We start from the raw sequence: 14,742 nt of genomic DNA on the forward strand, positions 1-14,742 counted from the left end.
TTTGCTGTTTTAGTGGTAGCCAGTTTAGTATTTTTAGCGCAGGTGTGATGTGTTCTCTTCTGGGTAGCTTGAGGAGGAGTCTGGCTGCCACATTTTGTATGTGTTGTAGTTTTTTTAGAAGTCGTTCGGGCATGCCCGGGTATAGGCTATTGGCATAATCTACTCTGGACATGATCAGAGCGATGATGGTAAGTGTTTTGTTGGCGAATGACAGGAACGTTAGGATCCTTTTTGCTGCACGCAGGAGGAAGAAACATTTCTTGAGTAGGGCGTTTACTTGTGGTTCTAGAGTGAGGTTGTTATCCATCAGGACCGCTAGGTTTTTTTTACAGTTGGTGATGGTGCTGGTGTGGTGCCGAGCTCTTTTGGCCAGGGGATGTAGCTGACGTCTCCTCTCTTTTTTGAAACAATCATTATCTCTGTTTTACCTGGGTTGATTTTGAGGTGGTTGAGGTTCATCCAGTTGAATATATCGCGGCAGCAATTCTCTAGTGTAGCGTTTTCTTCTCGGGTGTCTTGTATGTTGAAGATTATTTCAGTATCGTCGGTGTAGTTGTCGTATCTGAGGCCATGTTTTTTGATGAGTTTGATTAATAGGTACATGTAGATGTTGAATAGAAGCGGGGAGAAAGATGATCCTTGTGGTACTCCGCACGTGGAGTCTCTAGGTTTGGACTTAAAAGGTTTCATCCATACGGTTTCGGTTCTGTATGTTAGGAAGGATTTGATCCATAGTAGGCCGGTGTCTGTTATTCCTAGTCCTTCTAATCTCTTTGAGGATGTCGTGGTTGACAGTATCGAAAGCTGCGGATAGATTGAGGAGAATTAGGGCGGTACTGTTGTCCGAGTCTGCGTTCGTTTTTAGGTCGTCCCACATTGAGAGGAGAGCTGATTCTGTTCCTCTCATTGGTCTGAAACCAACTTGTGCCCGGTCTAGTAGGCAATGCTCTTCTATGAATTCTTGGGTTATTTTGTAGGCGTATGTTTCCAGCAGTTTGGCTATGTAGGGTATGTTGGAAATGGGTCTGTAGTTGGATAAATCCTCTACGTTTCCTGTTGTGTCTTTGAGTAGCGGCTTGATGTAAGCCGATTTGAAGGCCTGTGGTACTTTGCCTGTTGAGATTGAGAGGTTGAGGAGATTCCTGTGGTATTCCATGGGGGTTCCTTGTTTGAGAATTGTTTTGTATATGTCCGGGGGACAGGGGTCTTCAGGGGAGCCTGATTTGTTGCTTTGGTTTACCAGTTTGACGAAAGTCTCCACTGATATTTCTGGGAAGCTTCGTAGCTTGTTTGGATATTCCTCGTCTGTGTCGATGGGGTTTGAGGTGTGATCACTTGGTCTGTTTTGTATGATGTGTTGAGTGGAGGTTATTTTGTTTTTGAAGTGGTCTCCTATGTCATTGCAAAGTTTCATCGATGGAATTGGCATGTTGTTGCAGCTCCGTGGGTTTTTTATTTCGTTTATGATTTTGAAGAGTTCTTTTTGGGCGTTTGGTGCTCTGAATATTCGGTTGTCGTAGTGTTTCCTCTTCGCTTTTTGTATTTCCTTTTTATATGAGCGGATCTGTTGCAGGAATTTCAATTTGTTTGCAGTGGTGTTGTTGGTCCCCCATTCAGATTCTAGTTTTCGTTTTTTTCTTTTCATGGCGTTGAGTGGTGGGGTGAACCATTTTGCTGTTGTTTTCTTACGTGATGGGGTGAAGGGCTTTTCTTTGGCGATGTCATCCAGAGTTGTTGCAATCTAGGTATGGAGTAGGGTGACTTTTTTGTCTAGGTCAGCTTCTTCCATTGTTGTTGCTTGTGGTTTGCTGAGTTCCAGGAGCTCGGCTAGGTTGGAACTTTTTATGGTTCTCCAATTTCTTTTCATCATGATCGGTGGTTTTTCTTGTTGCTTCTTTGTTGGAGCTGCCGTTGTGATTATGAATGGAATGATGAGGTGGTTGTTCCAGAGTATTTGAATTGGGGTGCTTTGGTGATGAGATCCTTGTTGGCGAAGATTGCATCCAGTGTGTGCCCTGCTTAGTGTGTTGCTCCTTTGACTAGTTGTTGTAGGTTCATGGCTGCTAGTTAGGCGGTTAAGGATTTTTGTGTGGTTGTGGTTTCTTTGACAAACCGGATGTTGAAATCTTCGAGGATGATCAGATGATTGTACTTGATGGCTAGGATGGTGATTGCTTCCGTGAAGGCGTCTATGAAAGTCGCATCGTAGGTTGGTGGTCTGTATATCAGTATGAATATCAGGTTTGTTTTGGTGTTTACTGATAGCCGTAGTATTAAGGATTTGCATTTATCGATGGATCTTGCATTTTGATGGCCAGTTGCTCCTTGTGGATGATCGCTAGACCCCCTCCTCTTTTGCATTTCCTGTTTGCTTGGATGCATTTGAAGTTTTCTGGCAGGCAGTTGTTTGGGGTGATCTTGTAGTTGTCATCTAGCCATGTTTCCGTTACAAATAGGATGTATATGCCTCCTTCTGATAGGAGGTCGTATATTTGGGTTGAGTGTTTGGACATTGACCTTGCGTTTATTAAGTTACAGTCGATTCTCTGGGTGTGATTTTGTTTTGTGGTTATTCGTTGTTCAGGTTTGTGGTTGTCCGATCGTGGTGTTTTCGCATTGATGTTGGTAGGATGAAGAGCGGCAATAGCTGCTTATTCATTGAAGCGGTCCAATAGGTTGATAACAGGGCTGATCAATCGTGGTGCTTCTGCTGTGATTATGCTCGGTTGAAGATCAGCGATGGCTTCTTCTTCATTGAGTCCGATTGTTAGGTTGGAGGTAGCATTGTTGGTTGTCGGGACTTTGTCGTATTGTGCGGGATGTTGTGGAAAACGATGGTGCCCCTCTGTTCTTGTCATGTAAGGGGTAATGGGGTTGGAGTCATCCCACTCTCTTGTTGAGTGCTCTCGTCTTTTTTCCTGGTGTTTCGGGAAGTTCTTTGCATGTCTCTGTAAGTGACTTCAATCAAGCACTCCAACTAAGTCAAAGCCTAGTCTGGGATGCCCAATGGAAGCCCTTATTCATATATTTTTGAAGTCTCAGCTAACTCTGGGTACAGTTTAGCTTCAGAAATCCAGGTCTCCTGTCAGAATTTAGATCGCTAGCGCCGGTCAGTGTCAAGCACCGGTATTGCACCCATTTTTGACAACTGCCTTATCAGTAAACAATCCTCAAAATATACTTTGTTCAAATATACATGCACTTCTGTGGACCTCAGATTCATGGAGATTCTTGCGGGAGAATGATGTTGACACCCCAACAAGGAGGTGGCACCTTTTTAGTGGTTCTGTGAGCCATGATTCTAGCAATTTTTGACATCAATTAAAACGGATTTTGAACAGCACTATATTCCTTTGCACTGATTTTGCTCTGTGTGCAGCCAAAGGATGTGGCTGGCAATGGTCTCCTGTATTAGCACTGACAGAGGCAAAAGTGGATGGTGGCCTATCTGTCTGGTTTTCGCTGTGCACTTTCTGGTGATTTCTGGCAAGCAGCGTGCTTTCCGGCAGCCATTCTGATGTTTACACTGTCAGTAATGCACAATGATGTAGGGCTTGGATGCGTGGGTTGAAACATCCCACACGCCCCTCTCTTGCGATGGCTTTGATTTTCCATCAATGGAACTCGCAAGACTGGGATGGTAGCCTCATCTTCTTCTGATTCCGCAGATGACAAAGTTCAGCATCTTTTCCTCCATCAGGGTGGATCAATCGGTTCTCCTCGCCGGTCCTGATGGTAGTATTGGGCGGTACTCCGGGCCCCTCGGATCTTTGCTCCCGGTCCCCGGGTCGTCCTCCTTGGGCAGTCTCCATGGTTTATCTCTCCTAGGATGACAAAGCAAAAGTGGCAGAAACATATTTGTAGACATTTCCTCACCACTATTAATGTAGTGGGGTGAACATATACATTTTTTTAATCAGGAGACATTTGCATTCTTATCATTGTATTTTAGAGACTATATGTGGAATATTTTAGGGTTGGAAATGTATTAATCTGGAGCTGCCCCCTCGGGGATTGCAGAGGACTCCTCCAGTTGCTGCAGAGTGTGCCTGGGATGGCAACACTTTAGCTGATTAATATGGACCCACTTGTCTTCCCCTTCCGCCAAACTGCCTTTGGGGAATGCAGATCTTGTAGGCGACTGGTGAGATCTTGTCTACAATTTCAAAAGGTCCCTTCCAGGTAGGCAGACATTTCCACTGTTTGGCCTGGTTCCTTTGGAAATTGTTTAGATATACCCGGTCTCCTACATTGTATTGTTTCCTAGTAGTCTTCAAGTCATAGTGGGTCTTCATGCTATCGGCTGATCTCTCTAGATTTCGCTGAGCATAGGCAAAAGCATGTTGAAGGTGTTTTCTTAAATTTTCAACATACTCATGAGTTGTGGAGGCATTGATCAATGTCTGCTCTTGGGTCCTGTAAAGCAAATGCTGGGGAAGCACCATCCTGCGTCCAGTCATCAGCTCAAACAGTGACATTTTGGTTGCAGATGAAGGGGTAGATCTGATGGCCATTAGGACCAGAGGTAATCGGATAACCCAACTTGGCCCAGAATCTGCCGCAAACTTTTTTAAGATGCTCACAATGGTTCGGTTGTAACGTTCTACTGCACCAGAAGAAGCTGGCCAGTAAGCAATGTGTAGCTTCCTTTTAACCCCCAGTATCCCCCATATCTTTGTCATTACTTCGCTGGTGAAATGGCTACCTCTGTCTGACTCAATCCTTTGGGGTAGACCAAAACGCGAAAAAGATGTGGTTGATCATCAGGGCAGCTGCTGTTTCTGCCTTGCAGTTTGGGGCCGGGAGACATTCCACCCATTTAGTAAATAAGCATGTCACCGTCAACATATACTTACTTCCCCTAGAGGAGCGAATCAAGGGGCCTATGAAGTCGACTTGCAAATCTGACCATGGCAGTGTCATCCCCCTCTTTTGGAGAGGCGCACGGTGTGTGAGGGATGTTGGCTGAAATTGTGCACACACAAGACACCCCTTCAAGTATTGGTCGAGGTCCTGCCCCATGTGTGGCCAGTATGCAACCTCTCTTAAGATTTCAAGTGTTGTATGAAACCCCCTATGACCGGCTGTGGCCGCCTCATGGGCGTGACTTAACATCAGGCTTCGGAATGAGATAGGAACCACCCACTGATCATGGCCAGCTTGGGATTTCCTTACCAACAACCCGTCTTGGATTTTTGGACATTTCATCAACACTCTGAGGTCCTCTTTCCCAATGTAATCGGTATCCGTCAGGGGAAAGTTCTCAGGGTCCTCAATGTGTTGGTAAAACTTACCAATTATTGGATCCCCTTTCTGAGCCGTAATCAAATCAGCATCTGGGGTCTCCTTACTCCATTGTGCAGTTGAAAGATCATTGTGAGCATTTGTCTGGGACCTAGTGATAGCAGTGACCTGGATTTCTCCCAACAGGGACTCAACCTCTATTAGATTCCCTTGGATGGCCCTGGTTTTGGCCAGCTGATCAGCTAAGTCATTTCCAGTTTTGTCTGGTCCCTCTACTTTGGAATGACCCTTGATCTTTTTCCAGTTGATGGTCATCCCATTCGAGGTGACCAGATCATCAATATTTTGGATTAACTTCCCATGTTTCAAGGGTTTGTTATTAGCACATCACATGCCTCTGGTTTTCCAATTAACTAGGTGCTCCACAAACCCGTTCCGTACATAATCCGAATCTGTGATTATGACCAGTTCGTGGAGTTGATGTTGGACAGCAGTGAGGATGGCTTGATGCACAGCCATCAACTCTGCCACCTGACTACTTCGGGGACCTATCTTGTACCCAGCGGAGGGTTCTGGGGACTCATTCACCCATGCATTCCCTTCGCCGGCCACAAGTTCTTTTTCCCCGTTATTGTCAACATGGTAGGAGCATCCATCCACATAGACAGTGGGCATTCCCTCACACTTATCTTCTTCAAAGACTTTGTGTAGAGAATTAAGGTATGCCTCCATGTTGTCCTTAATTTTTAGACTTTCGTCCTCGAGACAGTTTTCTCTGGCACAATCATGCAAGTCTGCCCGACCTTGTGCGAGGGGACTCTTCTTGTTTTGGCCATATCTGACCTCCACAGGAAAGCCTTGCATTGACAGAATCCAGGAAGTAATTCAGGAATTACTCACATTTCCGGCCCGGATTCTGTCACTTTGGAGATATTGCAGAGGCTGGTGTGGAGTCTCCACTATGATGTGTTCCCCCTGGATAAACGGGCGGTAATTCTTCAATGCCCACACCGTTGCCAGGAGTGCCTTCTCACAATCGTTAAATGTTTCCTCCACAGAGGATAAAGTTTTGCTCGCATAGAAGATTACTTTATTGACCTTGTCATGCTTTTGATATAATACTGCAGTCAAGCATATATTAGAGAACCCTGTCTGCAAGAAAAACTCCTTGTTTCTGACAGGGTAAGCTAGGCAAGGCGCTTGTGAGAGGCTTCGTTTGATCTGTCTTACTGCCTCAGATTGTTCTGGACCCCATTTCCACTTGACCCACCACCTTCAAGAGATGAATCAGGGGTCTGGTGATCTCTGCAAACTTTCTGCTGTAATTAGTCAGTCAAAGGAGGCTCCTTAGTTCCCGCAGAGTTGTGGGGTCTTTTAGTTTCTGGAGTGCTTCCACTTTCTTTTCCTGGGGACAGAGACCCTGAGAAGTAATCTCATGCCCCAAGAAATTAACATGGGTTCTACACCACTGTGCTTTCTGAAAGGAAAGTTTTGCTCCGGCGGTCCTCAACTGTGTCAGAACATAACGGATCTCCGCTATGTGTTCCTCCACAGTTGAGCTTTTGATGAGGACATCATCTACATAAGCCAGGTTACCCCTCGCACCCAGGTCGGGCATGGCCTTGTGTAGGAAAATGTTGAATTCATTGCCGGAGTTGAGGTATCTGAAAAGAGTCTGGGTCCATGTGTACTACTGGCCCCCAAAGGTAAAAGCCAGCTTGTAGTGGTCCTCCCTACGGACAGGCACAGTCCAGTATCCATTGGTCAGGTCTATTGCAGTGAATACCTGTGACCCCTGGATCTGGGCCAGCCCTTGGTCAATGTAGGGAAGAGGCCATCGGGAAGTATGGACCCGTTTGTTGAGCTCCCTAAGGTCGGCGCAGTGTCTCTACTGACCGTTTTGGCTTGAATATTCCCAGCACCGGATTATTGAAGGTGCTGTGTACTGGACGGATTATCCCCCGGGACTCAAGGTTCTTAATTATTTCAGTAACAGACTCCATGGATGCAAGAGGCAAGTGATATTGCTTCACAAACACTGGAGTCATGCCAGGGTCCGTGGGAATTGTTGTTGTGTGGATGTTGGTGCGACCACAGTCATATGAGTCTACCGCAAAGAGATCTTGAAAATTCAAGAAAACTTGTTTCAACTTTTGCTTCTGCTCCAGAGTCACACAGGCATCAGCTAGGTTGACTCTCTCTTCAACCATCTGCCTGAAGCCTGGAAAGACTTATGGTTTTGCTATCTCAGTGGCCTCCTCCAGCTGGGTGGAGAAGTCCCTGGTCAGAGTGCTGATTTGGACTGGAGGCTTCAGGTGGGAAAGGCGGCCCTCATGGACCTGGAAAATCACCTCATCCCTCCTGAAGTCACAAGTCACATCTTCCTTACCATAAGGGCAGGAAGTGTACACCAGAAAGTTCCCCCCATGCCGGGTAAAGATCCTGTCTGGTGTTGTATTGTCATCACTGTCACTGTCAAAACAGTCCTTGGCAATTGGTCCTAACAGTTCATTTCCTAAATCAATGGAGAAGTGTCGGTCATCAACCGCCATTCCAATAATGGTGCCTAGGGCTAGAGTAATACTCTTTAAGTCGCTGTTATCCACCTCTATTGGAATGGTGTCATGTTCTATATTGACTAATGGTGTTGGGTTTACCCCCAACCCTTGCTGTTGGAGAGAAGCATTTAGATGAATATAAGCAGCAGGGTTTTTCAATTCTTGTCCTCTTTTAACTTTCACTTCCAGGGAGAATTGTCGGGTTCTTTCTGGGATGGTGACTTCCTCTTTAATCTGAATTTCAACTGCATAAGGTAGCAATTGAACTGACCTAAATGCTTTCTCTGGATCATCAAAGCCCATGGGATTATCCTCTAATCGGGACCAAGTTTTGAGGTTTATTAGGTCCAAACTAATGGCAAAGCGATTGAGAATGTCACTGCCTAAGTGAAAGGCGGCAGTGACGTCTCGCATGACCCAGCAATTATGGACTATGCTCTTGTTGCCAATGAAGATTTTGCTTGGCAGGAGATGTTTGGAATTGGGTGTTTCCAGATTCATTTCCCATTTGTCTATCAGTTTGAATGTGGGAATGGCTGGATCTTTTGGGAGTTGGCGGAACATGGCTTCACTGATGAAGCTCTTACCGTTGTTCACACACACTCGGGCGAGAACAGAGTCTTTCCCATCATTTAAGTGAACAGTGAGGAACAACTGCTGTCCAATTTGCTGAATATCAGCCAGGCTCTGAGCTGTTTCCACCTTTTTCTGGACTATTGGAGTGGGAATGTCGGATTGTGGATTGGTAAAGAATTTCAGAGTGTTTCTTTCCAGTGTGGAATACCACCTTAAAACTGGAAGGAAGGTTGATTTTCAGAAATAGAGAGGACCCCCCCCATCACCAGTCTGTTGTCCTACTGATATAACTGTCACGTCTGGAGTTTGGTTGTTCTGGAAGTGAAATTGTACTTGGCCAGATTTTTGTTCAACCATGTGGCATGTGCCGTTTAAACTAACATGGTTGACACTCAGTTAGTCTGGGTCCAGAGGACCTTGTTTACGCAATCTATTAGGGGTGACAACCTTCTCAGGAGGTCATTCCCTAGTAAACAAGGGGTGCCCTCTGGAGTCACTACTATGACCGGGTGTTTCACCTTGTGTCGCCCAATTTTAATGTCCAAGTCCGCAGTCCCCTCGACGGGAATTTCCTTCCCGTCAAAGTTCTGAAGTTGTCCAGGAAGAGAGGTGAGAGGAATTTGGTAGTTCTCCCCCCTTCCTGAATTTAGCTCATCGAAAGCCTTTTTGGACAGAAGGGTAGCTTGGGATCCAGTGTCCACCAGTGCCAAAATTGTACCCTACCCCGTACTTGTACCGGGGCATAGTATCTTTCCTCCCTCTCCTCAAGGGGGCATAGATAATGCACATTTTTGGACAACTGGTGGGCTAATTTTCTGGTTTTGGACAAGGAAAGAGAAGAGATTTGGGCAGAATTCTGTGAAGAATCTTGGGAATCTGAAAGAAAAAGTTGGCAACTAGAAATAGGAGACGTTTTGGGTTCCCCTGGTTCAGGTTCTGGGCCGCCCCCCCTTTTTGGAGGCAGTCACCAGAATGGGTTTCAACCAGGGGATTTTGATGCTGTTGGTTCCGGAATGAGATGATGGGCGGCGCTAGCTCAGTCCCCACATCTACCCAGTCTGACTGTGAATCCCTTGGGACCCATTTTTCTTTGGGAGGAGTTCCCCCATCTCTGAAAGAGAAGATCCTTTTCACAGGATCCTCTGAGTATCCCTCTCCCTCAAATTGGAAGATCTGTACCTCCTCCTCAAAATGGGTCTGTTTGGGTCCTTTGTTTCTCCTACCTCCTCTCTGCTCCTTGGGTGGCAGACTTTCAGGGGTAGGAGATTTTGTTTCCGGTTCCTGGGTTTCCAGGGGCTGTTTACAAGTGGGGAAGGAAGCTTCCTCCAAGGCTTTACACCCCCCTTCCCCTTGTGTCTCTTCCCTGGGAACCGGTGGGTTATCGGGGTGCTGCTCTCGTCATTGTTCTGGAGCACCAGGCCCAGAGTTTGGGGCATTCTGCGCCGGCATGCTCATCTGAGGGTTCTGTTGAGCCCTCAGCATGTGACCCAGATCCCGTGCCATATTTTGGACCTGGCGCTCTAACTGTGAAACCCGCTCAGGCTGATACGGGGTTCTGTTTTCTCCCTTGGGCTGATCCCGGGAAGGGTAGCTATCCCTTCTCTGGTAGTACCCCGGGTTGGGAAGATTTGGGTACCCCTCCACCCTTGGCCTCCCCTCTCCCGGATTAGGTTGTCTGGGCTCAGGGAATTGGGAAAGAAGGATGGATGATTTTGGGGCTGGAAGTTGGGTGGATACCTGGGGAAAAAAGTTCTGCCTCGGATTTGGGGAATTTCTGCCCTCCTGTGGGAAGTTAGGAGGGAAGTTCCCTGGGTTAGGTGCTTGGCTGGATCCCCCACCCCTTGGGCTGGAGGAGTCCACACATAACCCAGGATGGGTCGGTTTCCCTTGTAGCAGGGACTTACATAATAAGGGGAGTGAGGGATCCCATTTGTGGGACTACCTCCTTGACTCCCTATCTGTGACTGGCCCGAGGGCCTTCTTGGCTTGGAATTATTCTGTGCAGGCAAGTTTTTAGGCCCCCCCATCTCCAAATCTAAAACGGGGTCAACATTTACCTCTGCCACCTTGGCAGCAGCAGGGGTGCTGGTCGGTTTGGGGCTTTTCTGCGCATTACTTTTATTTTCTATGGGCTTCTGCACTTCATAGATTCGGGTGGCCTGTTCAATGACCCAGTCTAGTGACCTTTTCTCATGAAAATCTCTCACTAGCTGGGTCATGATGTATTTGGGCAAGGCATGGAAAAATGTGTTAACAAAGTCTTTGCTGTCCGTGCGCACCCTTTTGGTAGTCTGCGCAAAGGCACGCTTCAATTCCTGCACAAATTCTTGTGGGGCCTGATCCTCCCCACATTGCAAAATGTAGGCTGCCTTGCGAGCCTCTTGGGGATTTCTGTGAACAGAAAAGTGCTTTAAGATGGCCGCCCTGTAGGTGGACCATCTTGCATGATTTTGGTCCTCCAGCCCCGCAAAGAAACTGGAGTATTCTGGGGAGAATGTCCATTTGACATACTGCATGCAGCTAATGCTGTCTTTCAAATGGAAAGTCTCCATCATTCGCTCAAAGAGCTCTAAGTGTTCCCACACAGAATACTTGGCGTTCTTGTGATAAGGCGTGATGACACTCCTGATTGCCTTAATCTGTTTTACGGGGTCCTTAAGCAAGGCCCTTTTGGCCTTATTGGCCTTCTTGGTTCGGGTAACCCTGGTCCATTCATACTCTGACTCAGAAGCAATGCTCCCAGAGGTGCCCGTCTGTTCTTCCAGGCTTTCCCGGATTCTGCGAGCCTGGGAATGGCTGGTAGAATGGGGGGACCTAGTCTCCTGTGTCCTGTGACGTTCAGAGGAGTCTTCAGATTCCTCCTTGCTGCCAGGATTTGATGAGTACCTCCCCCACTGACCTAACTGGGCAGAGGTTTTTAGGATGCCCTTAGTGGGCCTACTCTCCTGGGGTTCCCCACTAAATTGCACTGTACTTGGGTGCCCATACCCGGATGCACGCCCATCCATTCCTGGGAGGTACTGGCCTATGAGCCCCATACTTTTGGCTGGATATTAATCTGCCATCCCCGTGGCCCTGGGCTCATGTGCGCCATGGGACATGGGGGTGGCAGAATCCAAGGACTGGGAGAGATGAAGGCCTCTGGTACTAGGGCTCCTGAGGTTATGCTCAGGTGTTTCCCTTTCCCAGCGAACCTCATCTCTGTCAGCCCCTGCTCCCTGTTGCCATGCAAGAGCCTGTGCTTTCAGTTCCTCAATCAAGGCCTTACTAGACTCTATCAGGTCCGTCTGCATGGCTACCTGTCGCTGGAGCCTATCATTGTGCTGACAGAGAGCCTCATTCTCTCTCTGTGCTTCCTGGTTGGTCCTGGAGTACTGGGCCAGTCTTTGCTGAAGGAGGGTTACCTCCGGAGTCCCGTCCCTACTGGCCTGCTCCTTTCTTGCCAGAGTATCTTCCACCCTCCTGGTGTGCTCCAACAAGTTTTGATGTTCTTTTTGGAGGTCACCCAGTCCCTGGAGGGCCAGGTGATTTTCTTCCATTTTCCTTTTTAAGTGGCAGACTTCCTGGCCTATGTCCCTTTCCTGATTAAGAGCCTGCATCTGTGCCGCCAGGTCGTCCCTCTGCCTTTGGAAGGCACCAGCTCTCTGGCGCTCCTCATCAATGTCTGCCTGGGTATCCAGGTCTTTCAAAATCCGTTTGTTGCTCTCTTCCTTCACTCTATCTAGGTGGCTTTGCAGGGTGGCTACCTGCTCTGTGCATGCCCTGTTGAAGCCTAGTTGTTGCTCCAGCTTTTTCTGGCTTTGCAGTAGGGAGTCCAAACCTTCTTGATACTCCTTCTGCAAGGCCAGAATTCTGGTATCCTGGTCTGCCTTTTCCTGTTGCAGATACCCATGTCCTCTTTGATTTTAATGATATACTGCCTACTATCATTTTCTGACTCCTGGCTCCTGTGCAGCCTTTGCTCAGAAGAGTCCAGGTCAGATTGGGCCTTCTCTAATGCCATCAGTTGCCTACTTGCCAGATCTTGGCCTTCAGCATATTTGTCCTATATGGCTCCCATATATAAATATAAATATGCCGCTATCCTGGCAATCTTGTTGTGTTCATCTTTGGCTTTAGGGGCCATATATAGTTCACTCAGGGCCACATGTAAGGGTCCTCATCTCTCCATATATCTGTTGCAGTGATCTGGGGTGTGATTGCCTGCAACCACACCGTCTGGTCCTGCTGAGTCCACTCACCTCTCACAAATAGCTTATGTAAAAGGTGCTCTCTCGCTATTTTGATGTCTACCAGTGTCGTCATTCTGGAAATTGATTTCCTTCCTGAATTACAGAAGTTAGTATTTTATTTTGCAAAACAGACCGTTTCCTTAGAGCGTTCCTTTGAGGAGTGCTTTTACAGCGTAACACAACCTGGTGATCCAACAGGATTTATGTATCCTGTCGGTTAGCACACTGTATTAAGCTGCACAAGTGGAAGATCTAATCCAGACGTCCCGTTACGAGCCCCCACTCTGTGACTTCAATCAAGCACTCCAACTAAGTCAATGCCTAGTCTGGGATGCTCAATGGAAGCCCTTATTCATATATTTTTATGTCAAGTTCTTAAATCTGGATGATAAACCCTTATATAACGCCCCTCTCTTTGAATCCCCCTGACCTCACTGAGCCAAGAAGGAAGTTTGTTTTGCAAATTAAAAGGTTTATTGGAAAAATTAAACAATATATTTATATATCACACTTTTATGAATACATTAATATTTGATAGCACACTTATGAATATGAACAGTGATCAATATTGGGTAATATTACAATAGCGACAACACTTTAATCAGAAAGGAGTAGGAAGAGGAAGGATAAAGTAGCAGAGAATACTTTTACGGTTCAAGGAAATGCAAGATGGGAAAGAATGCAGGCACAGAAATAAAACTCGATATGGATTCAACAAGAGATAATATGATCACTTTTTCCCTTGTGACAACTCACTCCTCCCCTATGCAATATGAAGAGATGGAAATGAGGGCACACAGGTTTTCAGGAATACAATCAAAAGCAGTTCAGTTCCCGTTCCCCCCAGCAAGCTTAGAGAAACAGGGATGATTTTAAAACACAGGCCAAATACTTTTAAATGTGATTGCAATGAAGTGAAAAATATGCTAAAAATGATTTTAATTCCCTATAGGAGATTCAGGGTAGGTGATAGCTACTGTGAATTAGTTCAGGTCAACACTAGCAATGATTAAGGAGTGATTATCAGGTTGAAAACGAATTTCAGCAGTGGAAAGTAAGAAGCAACTATTTTTACAATTGGTGAAATTGAGCCAAATTGCAATTCGCGTCACCTTTTCTGAGTGCGTAAACCGCGATTATGGAAAAACTATAAGGAGTTAGAAGGTCGTTTTGGGTTTGTTGGAAAGCTGGGACATACGGTTCAAAAGATTCAGACGTTTTTGAGGAGGTAGATTTTCAGAAATGAAGTCAAGATTTCAAAATGACAGATGACACTTTTGCAGCTTTGAAATCACAGAATGGACACGATTTCTATGCAGTTCTGGACAGGTTGAAATGGTTTGAATAAGATTACTTTAAACTAAGAGATGGGTTCTGGACAGTTCTAGATACTCACTCCTAGTTTTGGAAGGGAATGGACCTCGTCACAGATCTGGTCAGGTTTGGGCTGCGGTTCTCTTGCCACGGGATGGTCTCTGGCACTGGTTCTTCTCACAACGGGGCCTCTGGTCTGCTATCGGCACTGCAAAGTGGTCTGGTCTGGGTCTGGATACAGCTCTGCTTTCTGGGTCTGGATATGGTTCTGTCCCAGGGTTCTAGCCAGAATCAAACAGCTCTCCCGGCTGTTGAATAGTTTGGTTAGGTTGCTGGATTCTGGGGCCCCTGAAAAGAGTTCAGCTTTTGGGTTAGGCCCGTGCTTAAGATTCTAGAGCTGGGTTCTAGAGTCTGGTCTCTGGATCTATCTGGGTTTGAAGTTGTCTGGCAAAGTGCTGCGCAGGAATCAGTTGAAGAGTGGAAATTGAGTGTGTCTATCTGGGTCTGAGTGGCTCTTTTTATGTCTTTTGAAAGAGGGTGGGAAGGCTGACTTTCTATGCCCAACCCTCTGAGGATCCTGATAGGTTAAAGGATTTACTGTTACCTGACTGGAGAACAGAGTTGTGAGTCAGAATGAGTCATCAGGGGTCATGTTTATGGCTCAAGGAAAGGACACTCCCCTTTGTGTCCATAAAGCATATCTTCTTTTTCATAAAATACATAATTACAAGATACACAACTTGTTAATATTACCTAAATTGCATGACCGATTGCTTAAGGTACAGTTTGGTTCAAGTCACATGTTTCTACGAGCTTGG

The sequence above is a fragment of the Ambystoma mexicanum genome, chromosome 14, assembly GCF_040938575.1.
Source record: "Ambystoma mexicanum isolate Mex_15411 chromosome 14, UKY_AmexF1_1, whole genome shotgun sequence".
Classification (NCBI taxonomy): Eukaryota; Metazoa; Chordata; class Amphibia; order Caudata; family Ambystomatidae; genus Ambystoma; species Ambystoma mexicanum.